At 43.4% G+C, this 14,326-nt stretch overlaps 1 protein-coding gene across 2 annotated transcripts in view; it reads right to left on the bottom strand.

Moving 5' to 3' along the window:
- arl15 (ADP ribosylation factor like GTPase 15) overlaps positions 1 to 14,326 on the bottom strand; it is a 100,943-nt gene that overhangs the window by 62,041 nt on the left and 24,576 nt on the right. The window lies entirely within an intron of this gene.

The following is a 14,326-nucleotide window of genomic DNA, read 5'->3' as shown; positions in this document are numbered from 1 at the left end:
AGTATCCAAAACTAAAAAGAGATCTCTTTTATTAGCAAGACAGGAACCAGTCTGGACAAGGCAGGGCAGACACAGACACACACACTCTTTCCCATCTACAATATCACATTTCAGGTGGAAGAACATCAACACAAGATTGCTTACTGCTCATGTCAGGGGACGACCCTGTTCAACACACTGCTACTCTGTTCAATCAAAGACTCTGACAGGAAGGAAAACACACGCAGTGTACATGAACTGCTGCACATCTGTGCGCACATTCTCCAGGTGTGCTTGGGCATGCCATTAAAAAGTAGACCTCAGTGAGGAGAGGCAGATATAAACAAATGAGAAGATAAACAAATATTCATTATCAACATTCAAGAATTTTTGGCAAATGTTCAAGAATTAGGCTTAGTTCAAGACTAAATGAATTCCTGTTGAAAATCAGATTTTATCTGCAGCTCACATTTTGTTTTGAGATTAATGATGCAAAATGAACAAGCTTTCTGCTCAGACTGGCAGTGACTGTTACGAGACCCAACCACTGCTCCTTTCAAATTGGAGGGGAACCAGGGAGCAGCAAACAGTGTTTCAGCCTCAATTCTTCCGCAGACCCCCAGACATAAGTGACCACCAGGGTCAGTTTTCAGAGCCGTGCCAAAACAGAGCTGCTGTTTGATGGAGATGTGGGGAATCTGCTTCAACAGAACCAGACGTTGGCTGAGCAACCCGACCCCCCCGACTCCTTGGTGAACCCGACAGTCTGCTCAAACAGGAAACATTCTCCTCTTCCAGAAAAACGGTAAGATCAGAAACACACGCGTGTCAGATGGGGGAACACATGTAAAAACTTGGTTTGATGAGGTCATTTTATTCTCTTTCTTGCTCCCTTCGCCTCTCTACCCCCCACCTACATTCCCTGAAGCAACATGTAAAGAATTCTGTAGAAGGCGAAATCTGCCCTTCAGCTGTCAATCCTCCAAGCTGTCAGTTGGGGTTGAGATGAGGAAGGGTGGAAGAACTGGAGTAGCAATGATGTTGCTATGATTTGGATGATTATTATTTATTCACCCACTTATAAAATTATTACAAGATCAGGTGTATATGACTAAGAAGGCAACAAAGAAGGCAGCTGTCTTCTTGGAATTGTGGGAGCAGACAATAAAAACTCCCACCACCTCTCCCACCACGTACAGTGCAGATTTCACAACGCTTACCAGAAGAGCATCCAGGGCCTGACCCTGGTGTCCCCATGTCCACAGTGGCCCCTGTGAGAAAGAAAGATGGGAGCTTCCACCTCTGGCCCTCTTTGACAGCACAAGATTGACGAGGAGAGTTTGGTCAAAAGGCTCACAGGAGAAAAATAAATATGTCCAAAGGCCTTTGCTTACCTGCCCCTCCCCTGTAAACCACACACTCAATGATCTGAGAGTCAGTGTGCTGCGTCACTGAGACTTAGAGCTCAAATAAGACTGTCCTATGATGACTACCTCCATAAATCTCCAAGGCATCCAGACGAACAGCTGAGATTAAAACTGGAAATTGAATTGAACGTACAGTCAACAGTTCCCCAAATTTTGTTGAGTGATTTACAGTAAGCTCAACCAACGTGGAAGTAAGTGAGTTATTCTCACATGTACTGTCACACAGAGAAACATGTGCCTATGGAGACTTATCATCTTTACTTCCTTGTTTATTAAGGCTACCATTAGGCCACCTGTGCATTAAAAAAGGGCAATCTTTAAGAAAAACAAATAAAACCTTGGCCCTCCTTGCCAAAACACTCCCCATAAAAAGTCTGCCATTCCTAGACTTTATCGATTGGTTGCCTCTTATAGGATTGGACATGTTTTAATTGTGCTTCACTGAAAGACCTGGCGAGACATTACCTCACTGTTGTTGTGAAAGCTGATTAGCTAGGCTTTATGTAAATGAGAAATGCTGCCGAATATAAATATCACTAAAGACATAGCCAGGCTGCATTTTTTCAGATTAAATGTCTCCTAAAAAGATGCATGACAGAAAGAAGGAAAAAACAGCCCCCCAGCCTCCAATTTGAAAAAGATGTCAAGAAATTTAATGGGTGACATAACTGGGCCTCCTGGCAGCAGACCAAAATTCAAGCACACAAGAACAGAAGCTGAAGACACTACTGCTGGTCTACTGGTGGTTGTGTAAGGATAGGTCAGGGCAGCTCCATAACTCTACAGATGCTGAACTTAACAGCATTTAGCCTTGTGGAAATGATGGAGGAGCCCATATTTAGAGACACTGATGGTAAGAAAAGAATGATTACCGCAGTTCCTTTTTCTCCAGTTTTTTCCTTCAAACAAAGTCTGCAGCTTGACAAACACCACCATGGAGCCTGCTGACCTTAACTGACAGTCAGCTGATTTGCATAATGTTAACACATCACATAAATAACATAAATATTTGGACTGTACATATATAGAAAACGATCAAGACACAGGGTTCAGCCACTACAAACTGGGGGTTCAACTGGAGTTGAAACATTCAGAAGAAATGTGTTTTGTCAGTGAGTCATAAGCCATGGTGTTGCAAACTCACCTGACGTAGTTGGACAGAACAGGAGCCAGGCTCTTTTTAGAAAACCACTTTGTATTTTTAGAGGTAATAAATGTGGGTTAGAGGGAGCCGCTACCACTGGAGCAGACTAGTTCATGTTTCACTCTCGTACTCTCTGGCTACCGTCAAGACACCACAGGACAAGAAAATGGGCAGTGGCATGACAGCATGTTCCAAATTGAGGCACCTCAACAAGCTTCCAGTTTCCTTGGACAGGTTTTCTCCTTGCTTCAGTTGTGAAATAACAACTAAACATTAGTGTCGTCAAAGGATACATGCAGCGTATGGCCTACAAATGTTCCTTCTGGGTATTTTGATATTCTCTGCCTAATTGGAAAGAATGATATGCTGCGTGTAGGTGCATTTTAATTTTCTGCTAAGGAACATACCTAAATGCTAATAGTAATAGAACACCAGCACTGTTTCTTCACAGTGCTAAAACATCTAAACAGGTGTGCAGCATCAACTTATGCTCTTGCTGGAAAACTCATTACAACTGCATAATTAGGCCATTGCCTTGCCCAGAAAAAGTTAGCAGTCTTTCAGGATCATTAACATCATTATATCGTAGTGTGTTTACCCAGATGTTTGGCTAACATTATCCATACAGTACATTTACATTACATTTACTCAATTGGCAGACACTTTAATCCAAAGCGACTTACAAGCGAGGGACATCATATCACATCACAAAAATAGCGAATTCTAGACTTACACACAGCTTCTTTGGTAGATGAGGTTCGATACAACAACATTACGCAGAAATACAGTAAGAAAGAGCTCACATTTCACTCCATGGACACTTCAGCAGGTGATTTATTACAAATTTGTTTCCAAAAATACCAATTATGTCAGGCTGAATCATAGAGAAATTTATTAACAGGGGTGAATAAGATATGAATTTTCCATATGAACTAATGGTGCAGCCATACAAAATAATATGAAATAGTTTGTGTATTCTTTCTGCTTCCTTCAGCACTCCTGTGTGTGTGGTATGTCCAAAGGTATGGAAAAAATGTTGACCTGCAAAGGTACTTTGAGGAAAACAAATGTATGGAAATATTGAGAACATGGTTTATCAGTGATAAATCAATGATTGACCTCTCTAATCTAATAATTCTGCCAATGGAAAACTCCAACAGGCAAGCAAATAAGGCATTCACATAAATTGCAGGATGTTCAGTGAGCATAAATCATCATCACCTGAACTGGGCTCACGTCTTTCCCACTTTTTGCACTTTGGCAAAAAAAGGGAGGGGCATTAATATGGAAACTATGACTGTGGATGGCCAGGATGTAGGTGTGGAAATGCTAATTCACGAGTACACTTTGTTTAGCATGAGCCTCAGACACACAAACTATGTCCACTAACAATAAAAACCAACGCAGTGGGTCATGTCCTTGCCTGTGGTGCAGCACACTTCCTCTTGAAAGGTAGAATACACATCAACTGATATGCTTGAACTGTTTGCACTCAGCCCAGCAATGGTGCTAATGAGTGTAATAATGCCTATTAAAAACTGCGGTATCACATTTAGCTCCAAGCATTTCCAATACTTAGGCACACCAAAAAGCAAGCCATGACTTCCTCCTTGGCTGCCAATGTACACAGGCTGGGTATCTTGATTTCCCGACAACAGTGGAGCTAGCAAAGGAAAGAGGAGGAGGGAGGAGAAAAGGGAAAGGACATCCGAGACACTGGTCTCTGGGAGTCACAGCCACCGTAGACAGACACAGGACACGGACGGGCAAGCAAGCCGTTTTTATTTTTCCAGACCAAGTGTCGGGACAACACTTGTGTGCAGGGCTCACGCCTGACCTTTGGAAATGACAGTCCTTTATATGGGCGTCCCGACGGAGGAGCGGCGCTAACAGATATGTGTGTAATACACACCGGCCACAGTCATAACACAGGCCTGCAAAATCAGGGGTAAGCGGAGGGCGGGAGCAGAGAAGGGCATGCAGGAAGGCAGTCAGTCAGGGATACAAGGAAGGATAGAGGGGAGCAGGGGAGGTGGAGGGGGTGTGCGGGCAAAGGAGGGGTGGAAGGGGCACATTCATTCATCCTCATTCATCTTCTCCCCCCTTCAGTTGTTGTTGTTATTTGCCGCTTTGAAGCTAGATGGGGGGTGCACGGTGGGACACAGTGTGGTTCAGTACAGTGAGGGAAGGGGGTGTGTGGGGCACACTGCATGCCATTCTCGTTAAGGGGTGAGAGAGACATGCTAGACACACAAGGCTGCTCACTGGACCCTTCCCATGCTTAGCTGTTACCGCACCAACCACAGACAGCTTCAGGCCTGGGTCCCCCGCCACACTTCACCAAACCACCCACCACCGTTTATTCTGCTTCATAACATAACACATATTTCAGACTGAGATGTTTGGTTACTCAAGTCCTCCTGATGTTTTGAGAACACCGCCTCCACCAGCTCTGTAACCACCACCACTGCCACCATTCGCCTCTCATGACAGCACATTTTCTTCCCTGAGGGTGCAGGCGAGATGATACCGGAGGCACGATGCTTGTCACTACAGGCATGATTGACTGGTTTCTTAAAACTTTAATTGCATGTAAAACAAACAAAATGCGGATTTGGCAGTGAGCTCTGAGACATGCTTTCAACTGTAGCCGTGGGTGATGAAATACAAGATTTACTGCACTTCAAAAATGATGGCCAACTAAGGACACTAAACAGGTGCCATTCATTACCCCTGCATCAGAAATAGATCCCTGTACAAATACAGACACCTACACACACACACACACACACACACTGAACAGTACACAGGAACATTTGGGGGATACGCGTCACTCCCATTCCATGTCTCGACAATGCACATCCAGTTGTGTGGAATGTTTTTGATGCAGGGAATGATGAATATGTTTACTGTTGACTTCAACAGCTTAAAACACGATATCACAGAAACCTACTGGACTGAAATGACAGACATACAGCAATAATAAGATGACCCTGTCTGCACCAACTCAACATCCCGTCTGGTGAAGTAGACCGTGTCTTACTTAAGTCGACAAAACAACCCACAACCCATTATGCCTGCGTGTCTGTGTGTGTAGGGGAGGCCCTGTTTTAAAGCTGATTTGCTTGTCACTGTTTTGCAGGCACATCATCCCCTTATTCTGAAGCAACATCCTCCCTCTCTCTCTCCCTCTCTCTCCCTCTCCCATCACCCCCGCTACCCAATTCATTCATCCCACTTCTGTCTGTCTGGCCCTCGTTTCAGAGCTCGAACACTATTGCCCTGACGCTAAGGTGTCTGGACAAGGAGACAAGCTGGAACACACACACACACACACACACACACACACACACACACACACACACACACCAAACACACACACACACACACACACACTTCGAATCCATAGAGTGAAGTTAGAGCGCCCCCCAGCTTTCTGCTAGAACACACCTCATCTATTGCACTGGAAAGCGAGATGCAATGCATTACTGTAACTCATTACTGTAACAGAATTTGCATCTTCTAGTCACTAAAAAACAATTACAATTACAATTACATTTCCAGTATGTCACTCCTATGTGACAATTATGAAACACAGGACTGAGGAAGGAGGACATCTAGCCTTCCTAAAATATCAAAACATTCCCACAAGAATCAGTTTAGTCATAGTGAATATAGTGTTCCAAAGACGAAACAGAAATACAGATGGGCACTGCCTCCTAGTTAGAAACAGAGGTGCAAGGTGGAGTTTCATCTGACTGAATAAGGTGATGGGACAAAGTGACCGCCTGGAACATTTAGTCCACTTTTAAAAACAGCCAGGAAAGGTCTAGACTAGGGGGCGAGACTTTTGAACAACAGACTAGAGCTCCTCTCTGCTCAGTAAGCAGCTCCAGTGCTGGACTTCTCCTATCGGGCCTGACGTGGTAGCTTGTGACCCTGCGTGGTTGAGGAGAAGGCCAGATCAAAGGCAGAGGAGCAGCCTTGGAAAAACATTTGGGCTGAGAATGGACGGGATATCTGTCAGGAAGCCTTTCCCACTGGGCTCACTAGTGCTAGGGCCCAGAGATCGGGTTACCACCCAAAAAAGCCGACATGAAAGAGAGGGCGACGCTAATCCACATACATGGGGCTCACCGTCTGTCCTCCACTCGCACTCCACCACAACCAATAATGTATCCCTTCTTCCCCTGTTCCTCACCCTCTAGACTCTAGAGCACTCAGTATCTGTGTCACCCCAAAACTACACCCCCCAAGCTTTTTTGCACCACCACCTCACCCTCCTCCCCAACCCTTCACCCCAAAAACACTCAAGCTTCATCACAGAGGATTAACAGGAAACCCTGACACAACCCATTGTTAAGGAGGCAGAGGGGGCTTGGGTGGTTTTGCCACTGGGGTTGTGATGCTTTTAGAGAGGGAGACTGGGGGACTAGGTGGCCTCAGCCTTCGTAATAACCTCCCTGACGTACACACACAACCACTTCCACAACTTCTCCTCCCAGCTGCATAGACAAGGCCTGGTGGTGGGCAAGAGCTGTTCAGTAGCAATGAGCAGGGTCTAAGAAAAGAAGGATGGAGAGAGAAAGAGGCTGGGGCAGGGGAGGGTGTATTTGTAGGAGTGAGTGGGATAAAGGGAGTGCTCAGGATGAGGATGGCATATATGTGTATGTGTGTGGCAGGGGGGGGTGCTGGGTGGGTGTCAGTGCTGTAAATCTTGATGTCACTGACAGGAAGACTGTTGCGGACCATTACCATAAATCTGACAAACGCTAATTTGATGGGAGGCTGTATCTGTCTGGTCAGGGACCAGTCTAGACGGTCCTATTGAGGGGTCCTACAGCGTAGCCCTGTTTGTTTCCAACACCATCTGGATGTGGCAGTAAGTGCCCGCTGCTATGGTTCACATACACACACACACACATACAGACACACAAGTGCACCATTCCAAAAGCCCTTGCAAAGGCTTTGACCTTTATGTTGCCTGAACAATACCATGAATTTATTTTTCCATGGAATGACAGTATATTCCTGTATCACTGCAGGCAAGTCTTGGAACAACAGGTTAATCATAATATCTCATGGTGCTATGACCAACATTCCTGTATAATGAAAACATCTTTTAAAGGTTATGTCAATAATCAAAATACAATATACAGTAGATTATATTTGAATAGCACAGAGTGAAGAGCACATAGCATGTAGAAGTGAAACAAAACAGTTTCTAAAATCATTAGACCACAGACTGAGGATACTAGATGGTAAAACGTACTTAATGGTCTCCTAATGCCATTACACATTTTCAATGGTTTTACCAGTGCAACTGCAATTAAGCAGGCTTGATTGACATTTTATCAACATATCTGACATGCATATGTAAGTGAGTCTGCTGTAACTCCTGTATAAACATCATAGGTGCACACAAAGACTACAAAATTTAGAGTAGACGAAAAAAATGTGGACTACAAATGACAGAGGAAATTAACTCCACTCTTATCTCCCATTTCTGTAACTGGCCACTGTAACTGAAAATGTTAGTGGCACCAGAGCCACCAATGCAAAGTACTAATCTGGAACCCCAAGAGTTACAGCCACACAAATAGCCTAAGTACACAAACAACTAAAACCTCTTGCCTTCAACAGGTGAATAAAGGCCTCTATTGCCACAATGTAATGTTGTTTTAATATTTCCTTGTTTAATGAGCTTTAGTTTATCGTAAGGCATTGATGCTTGTCCATTTTGTAAAAATGATATAATCTATCAGGTCAAAGCAAACCTTTGGCACTTACACTCTGTACTGCATGTAGTGATTCATACCGATTACCTCAGGGACTGACTAATCATTATCATTTATAATGGTATGTTGTGACACATTTTACCTTTATCAAACAATGGCATCAATTTGAATATTGCACTTGGCCATATTGCAATGTCAATGAAATTTCAATCAATTGTTCAGCCTGATTTTGAATTATCCAAAACTCCCCCTCTGAAGCTTGTATTAAGAATTATTAGTGTGGCCCAGATTTTAGTTATGCAGATGCTTTTATGTTTGATAAGACAGTGTTTCCCTTATTTTTTCCACGTTCATTGTCTACAAGTTAAGTAGGAAAAACAGTTAAGACATACACCTCATGTTTAGTAGAACAAAAATAGATTTTCTTTTGAGTTACTGCCCTTATATTGGAAAAAACATGTTCCCCCTCTCAACAAGGAGCACAAGAGTTCACCTGAGGAGAACCTGGGACAGATCCAAGAGCTCTGGCGGGTTCAGCCAGCACTTCACGGGCTCCATGTTGTCCCATTCAGAGGGGCCAGGAGTGGGCCACAGTACGGACTGGGGTTGAACAGTGTTTCCCTATAATTTATCGTGTACACTTTGTTTCTTACAAATCTACAAATATCCCCTCATCAACAAGTTCACAACCTTTGCGGTCCTCCTACCACCCCAGCCCACACACGCACACACCATTAAAATTGAAATCTTAACAGCCTGAAAGGCTGAAAAGGAAGGAAAAGAATGAAGGGAAAATTAAGATGTTTTCAAAGTATTAAGTATGAAATTAGTCACACCGAGGGAGCTCTCTAATATGATGGTTAGAAGATGAAATAGGTTTGATGGGTAAGGTATTGATAGGAGAAATATAATCCAAGCAGAACGTCCACGAGACATGCTGAGTGGACTGAGGGGCTGCAGCTTTTTTCCCGAGCACATTTATCTGTCTGGAGCCTACCTTAGAGCTACTGTGTGTTTCACAACATTTACTGGAAAAGTACATTAGGTAGAAAATGAGAGGGACAGCATTAAGGGGCCCACCCACAGGACTGTTTTCATGTTACCCTGTTTTTGTAAAAGAAAGCAAGAGGCTGAGGTGGTGGCAAGGCAGCTGCATTCACAGACAGAAGACACCTTTGCTCCATGGGACATCCGGAGGGTAGATAAGGGGGCCACAGAATCGAGGGGTTGAAGGGGTACCACTGGGTGCCATTACGGTATATAAATCTTGTAATTGGGAAGGGTGATTAGCTTGGCTGCATTAGCATACGGCGGCGGCAAAAACTTTGGTTTCCTGGGCACAGTGTAGGGCAAAAAGATGTTTTTCCGCACCCATATAGAGGATCAAAGCTTTAGGGGCCCCCTTTTGAAGGCCCTGAAACCAGTGTGCAAGAACCAAGGGGGGTGGGGGGCGCCCCATCTCATAGACATAAAAAGGGTGGGTGGATGGGGAGGGTACTTGTCCCACTTACATCAGTTATAGCACATATTCATACAGCATCTATCTATCGACGACAAACTCAATTTTTGATAAAAACAAATCTTAGGGCCCCCAGTCTTCCTGAAACAAGTGTGGGAAAGTTTCAAGCCTATGGATATTGTCCTTAAATGTGAAAGACCCCTTCCCATCAACAATTTCTAGGCCCCTTTGAGACAAAAAAAAAAACCTGATGGGGACCAACCGAACAATAAATCTGTTTTTATACATTGTGCAGTAGCCGAGAATTAGGTTGATGAGTGGGGGTGGGGGCGGATTGGAAAAGCCTTTTCAATGGAAACAGATTCTCACAGGATATGGGAAATCTGATTCTTTAATAGAGTGAACTATTCCTCACACATCATACAAACAAGGCTGGGCCACAGTGATCATTCATGAACATCCCCAATGACCTCGTTGAACACGTCAAAGTGCGCGGAATAGGAGGGAGGAGTGGGGAAAAGCTTTCTTTTGCAGTCTATGACAAACTATAGACATGAGAGAGAGAATCCCTCTGTTCTGAACAGGGACGGTAGATAGGCCTCTGGAGGCTTTTAAGACCAGAAAATGGAAAAACCATTAATAGGAGTGAACTACTTACAGTGACGCCAAGAGAAGAACAGAGGGACATTTTCAGGAAGAGAAGTGTCACGACCCTTGAGTATTGATAGACATTACAGGAGCACCAAATGGTTTCAGCAGCATAAGAAGAACTTAGACATAACACATTAAAGACGGCTGAATTCTGGAGGAGTGACAATTATAGTGCTGTGATGTTTTACAACTTCTTATAACAGATGGCTTTTGTCTCCTTATTGCAAGGTCTGCTGGTGTCTTAAAATCTTTCCTCAAGAAACTGTGACAACATATTCACTACTCTTTTTTTATTGTGCGTATCCTTTTCCATAATATTTCACAGGTGATTCAGGGACCTACACTTGTACATTGAGGTGAATCGATGTCCATGTGCAACTGCTACAGTGTGTCTTTCCATTTCAGGAAGACCTTTTCAGTGGCTTGTACCCAGATGGGCTGTGTCTGTGTCCAGTTGAGAGAGCTTCCACTTCACACCTGGCACTAAAATGCATCAGTGACCACTTGTGAGCAGATTGTCTTTTATCTATGGGAAACTCTGACTGTTACTAAACAGAAAAACACACTTTTGCATGAGGCAATACAACTAGTGAGGGGCACTGGAATTTCTTTTGGTACCATGCCTTGGCTTCAGACGTCAGCCAACACATTTCCTTTGAATCTGACTGCATCTGGGAGGTCTTGATGAGCTATACTCCCAAAAGTTTGACTAGGCAGTTCATTAATGTAGTCATAAACAGCTATATATTTACACTATACTATGTAATTACATGCTTCCTTGACCACCTCAGAAAGTCTGTGCCCAAGGTATATTTTGGTGTTAACAGGTGTGTGAGGTCTGAGACATTATAGTGACAAGTTTTACCTTATATGAAAACTCTTTGATCTACAAAAGGAGCTGAGTGGAGAAAGGCATTACATTATATATACAATGATTTTTTACCTGTATAACAGCATTCACTAAAGTTGGTAATTTCATGCCTAAAAATTGATTCATTTTAGCTCAAAAACAGGAAAATAAATGTATCTATCAACCATCCTTGAAATTCTATTGATAGTGATATAGTGTAAAAGTAGTTGCACAACATTTCATTAGAAAAAATAAAAAACTGAAGAAATAATGCAGCAAATCAACCTACATACAAGTCGATATAAAGGGATCAGAGCCATATGCCAAGTGGTCTCTCAGTCTGTCATAAGCACCAGCCACAGCCCTCTCCAGTCACACACTGTTGGCTTTCACTTCATTTTTGGTGTTTTAATGGACAAAAGTGGCTAATTTCCCCCTCCTCTAATTATAGATTTAGACATGTAACCCAAATACAACTTGTTCTTCACAGACAGCACTATCTATAAGATATAAACTTTTTGTTTTAGTTACACACTATATGATATAGGCCTATTATAATGTGATGGAGGGTACTTGACCCATATGTACTTGAAAGCTCTCACAAAGGAATATGACATTGGTATTGGTGCTACATGTTGCTTTAAAACATAAAACATTAAATACTGGTACCTCATGCTGTATGCCTTTAGTCTTAAACACACACACACACACACACACACATATACATACACAAAAGAAACAAGGACACAATCAGGCCACATCAGTGGGTGGTCAAAACATATTAACTGAAGCTTTCCTTACAGTATGATAAACATTTTTCAGAAAACAGATTACTGCCTGTGATAGAAATCACCATTGGTAAGAATCCTTTTAGTCACCAAGTCCACAAAATAGAAACAATATGTGTAAGGCTCTTTGGAACAGAGTAGATTACGTTATCTGATCCTGTTGCACAACTCTGCTATCAGATTTGCTTGTGTATCACAGAGAAAACGTAGTGACTGTGCTTATTATGTACAACAAAAACTAATAATGAGGGATGAGCACCAAAGCCAAACATCTGGTGGTACTTCAGCTCTGGGAAATCACAGGTCGTTCTGTGCCATAACCTCTTCCATTGGGCATGAATCTTTGAGACTTTGGGGCGTTTCGGCGCGTTTGTCGGAAGTTAACCAGACACATTGTTTTAACCTTTGCCGGAGGAGCCTCTGTCTCATTCCCAGGGGCTGGCTGTGTAAAAGGGTCAATGACTTCAATAGGCCTTCATTAAGCACAGTTAGTGTCAACAGTTAATTATGCAAATTAGGAGACCCCTCATGTGGTTTGTGGGTCCCTGGCCTCCCCCTTTCATTGCAGCCTCACACACACAAAAAAGTACCACCCTACAGACACACACACACACACACACACACACACACACACACACACACACACACACACACACACACACACACACACACACACACACACACACACACCATATAGCACATACATTCACTTACACAGACTGTATGCCTTTCATACATTACTTTTCCTCCTCACTCATTTCTTGTCAGGAATCAAAAATGGAGTGTTACGGTGCCGATACATAAATGGAGGCCAGTGAGGCCCCTGAGGTCTCCAGTGGCTTTTCTTGCCATCAAAGAACCTCCGGAAGGTTCTTGCTGGGTGAAGCTGAAAGCCCACTAAGTTCTCCTCATCAAGACCAGGGAGTGGGGGGCATCGGTGCCCCCTCAAAAACAAAATGGAGAAAAAAAACCTGCATCAAAACAGTCAATTAGGCAAAAATGCATGACAGCCAAATTCGAGCATTGTTTCTGTGATGGTAATGACAGGCCTTTCGCTCCTCTGCCTCTTCCACACATCTGATGTCTGCGGCCCCCTGATTTTCAAAGGCTGGGAAGCCATCGGTAATTAATAATCACACGCTTTGGGCCCCTCAGTTGTGACTGGCGGATTCTTTGTAGGGCCAGCCTCAAAAACCTCAAATCCACTTTCACCTACCCTTTCTCACCCCATCATGTTTGTGTCCATCTCCCTGGCAAATGCCTCTATCACTTCCTGCTGTTTGGTTCAGGTACACTGTTTACCCACCATTTAAGGGGTCCTCTCCATTGTAGGGAGTCTATTATGGGTGCCAATTTTAACCAGTTCCCCCTCAACCCTCCATCTAAACCCATTCACCTCCCACTAATTGTGGAGAGACGGGGTTGTTGGGGGTTTAAGGGGTGGCTAGATAAAATGGCCACCGTTGTGAGTGAAATCCAATCAAACACCACCCTGAAAACTGTTTACACACCGCATTTTCTTTTGAACTGTTCTCTTGTTTGTTATTTTATTTTCCTTTTGCTTTTTCCCTACAAACCAAATTTCTCAAAAACAACAGTCTCAAAGTGCTTATGTAATAGTAAATCAAAACCAGATTGTGGCCTCCATGGGTCCAAACCCACCCAAGTAAAGCTCTGGAAACAGGGCTCTATTTCTTCACCATGTGACACAGGTGTCATATTTTCTTTTGATACAGGCAAGAAGCTCGAGCAGCCGCAGCAGTCTATTCCTGATTCATGGTAGGGCAGATGCTCTAATGCCAAGCTGGGTGATGATGCCTGCATTTTCATTTGGATCATCCAGTGACATGCTTACACAGCCAATTCCAAAATAAATGCTAAATATGTGCTTAGTCTGATATCCAGGTGTTATATACGGCATATCCATATGCAACTAGCATGCAGTGAAGACTGAGCTTTGGCCAGGAGACAGAAAGGGTCAGTGAGGTTCAGCTGCACCTAAGTGACCTGTATGTGGGTATGAGGTGCATTCAGAAAGTATAAGAACAATGACATGTTGGTGGTCTATAATCCAGCACATCAGATTTAGAATAAAACAGCAACCATGAGGTTACATGGCTGAGTACTATAGAGTAAAACTTGTAGCTAAGTTTTCTTTATGCACAGGACAATGCGCCAGGGCACTGGTCTTGAACATCAAACAAAGCATCCAAAATGATAGGAGAGGGTGTTTTTTATTGTTTCTAAATCAGATAAACTGGAGCACTCTTGATTGACCAAGTCAGTTGCC

Source organism: Seriola dumerili, unplaced genomic scaffold (assembly GCF_002260705.1).
Source record: "Seriola dumerili isolate Sdu_G_001 unplaced genomic scaffold, Sdu_1.0 BDQW01000668.1, whole genome shotgun sequence".
In the NCBI taxonomy this organism is placed as follows: domain Eukaryota; kingdom Metazoa; phylum Chordata; class Actinopteri; order Carangiformes; family Carangidae; genus Seriola; species Seriola dumerili.
Note: the sequence above shows the minus strand (reverse complement) of the source record. Positions and strands in the feature narration are given on the sequence as shown.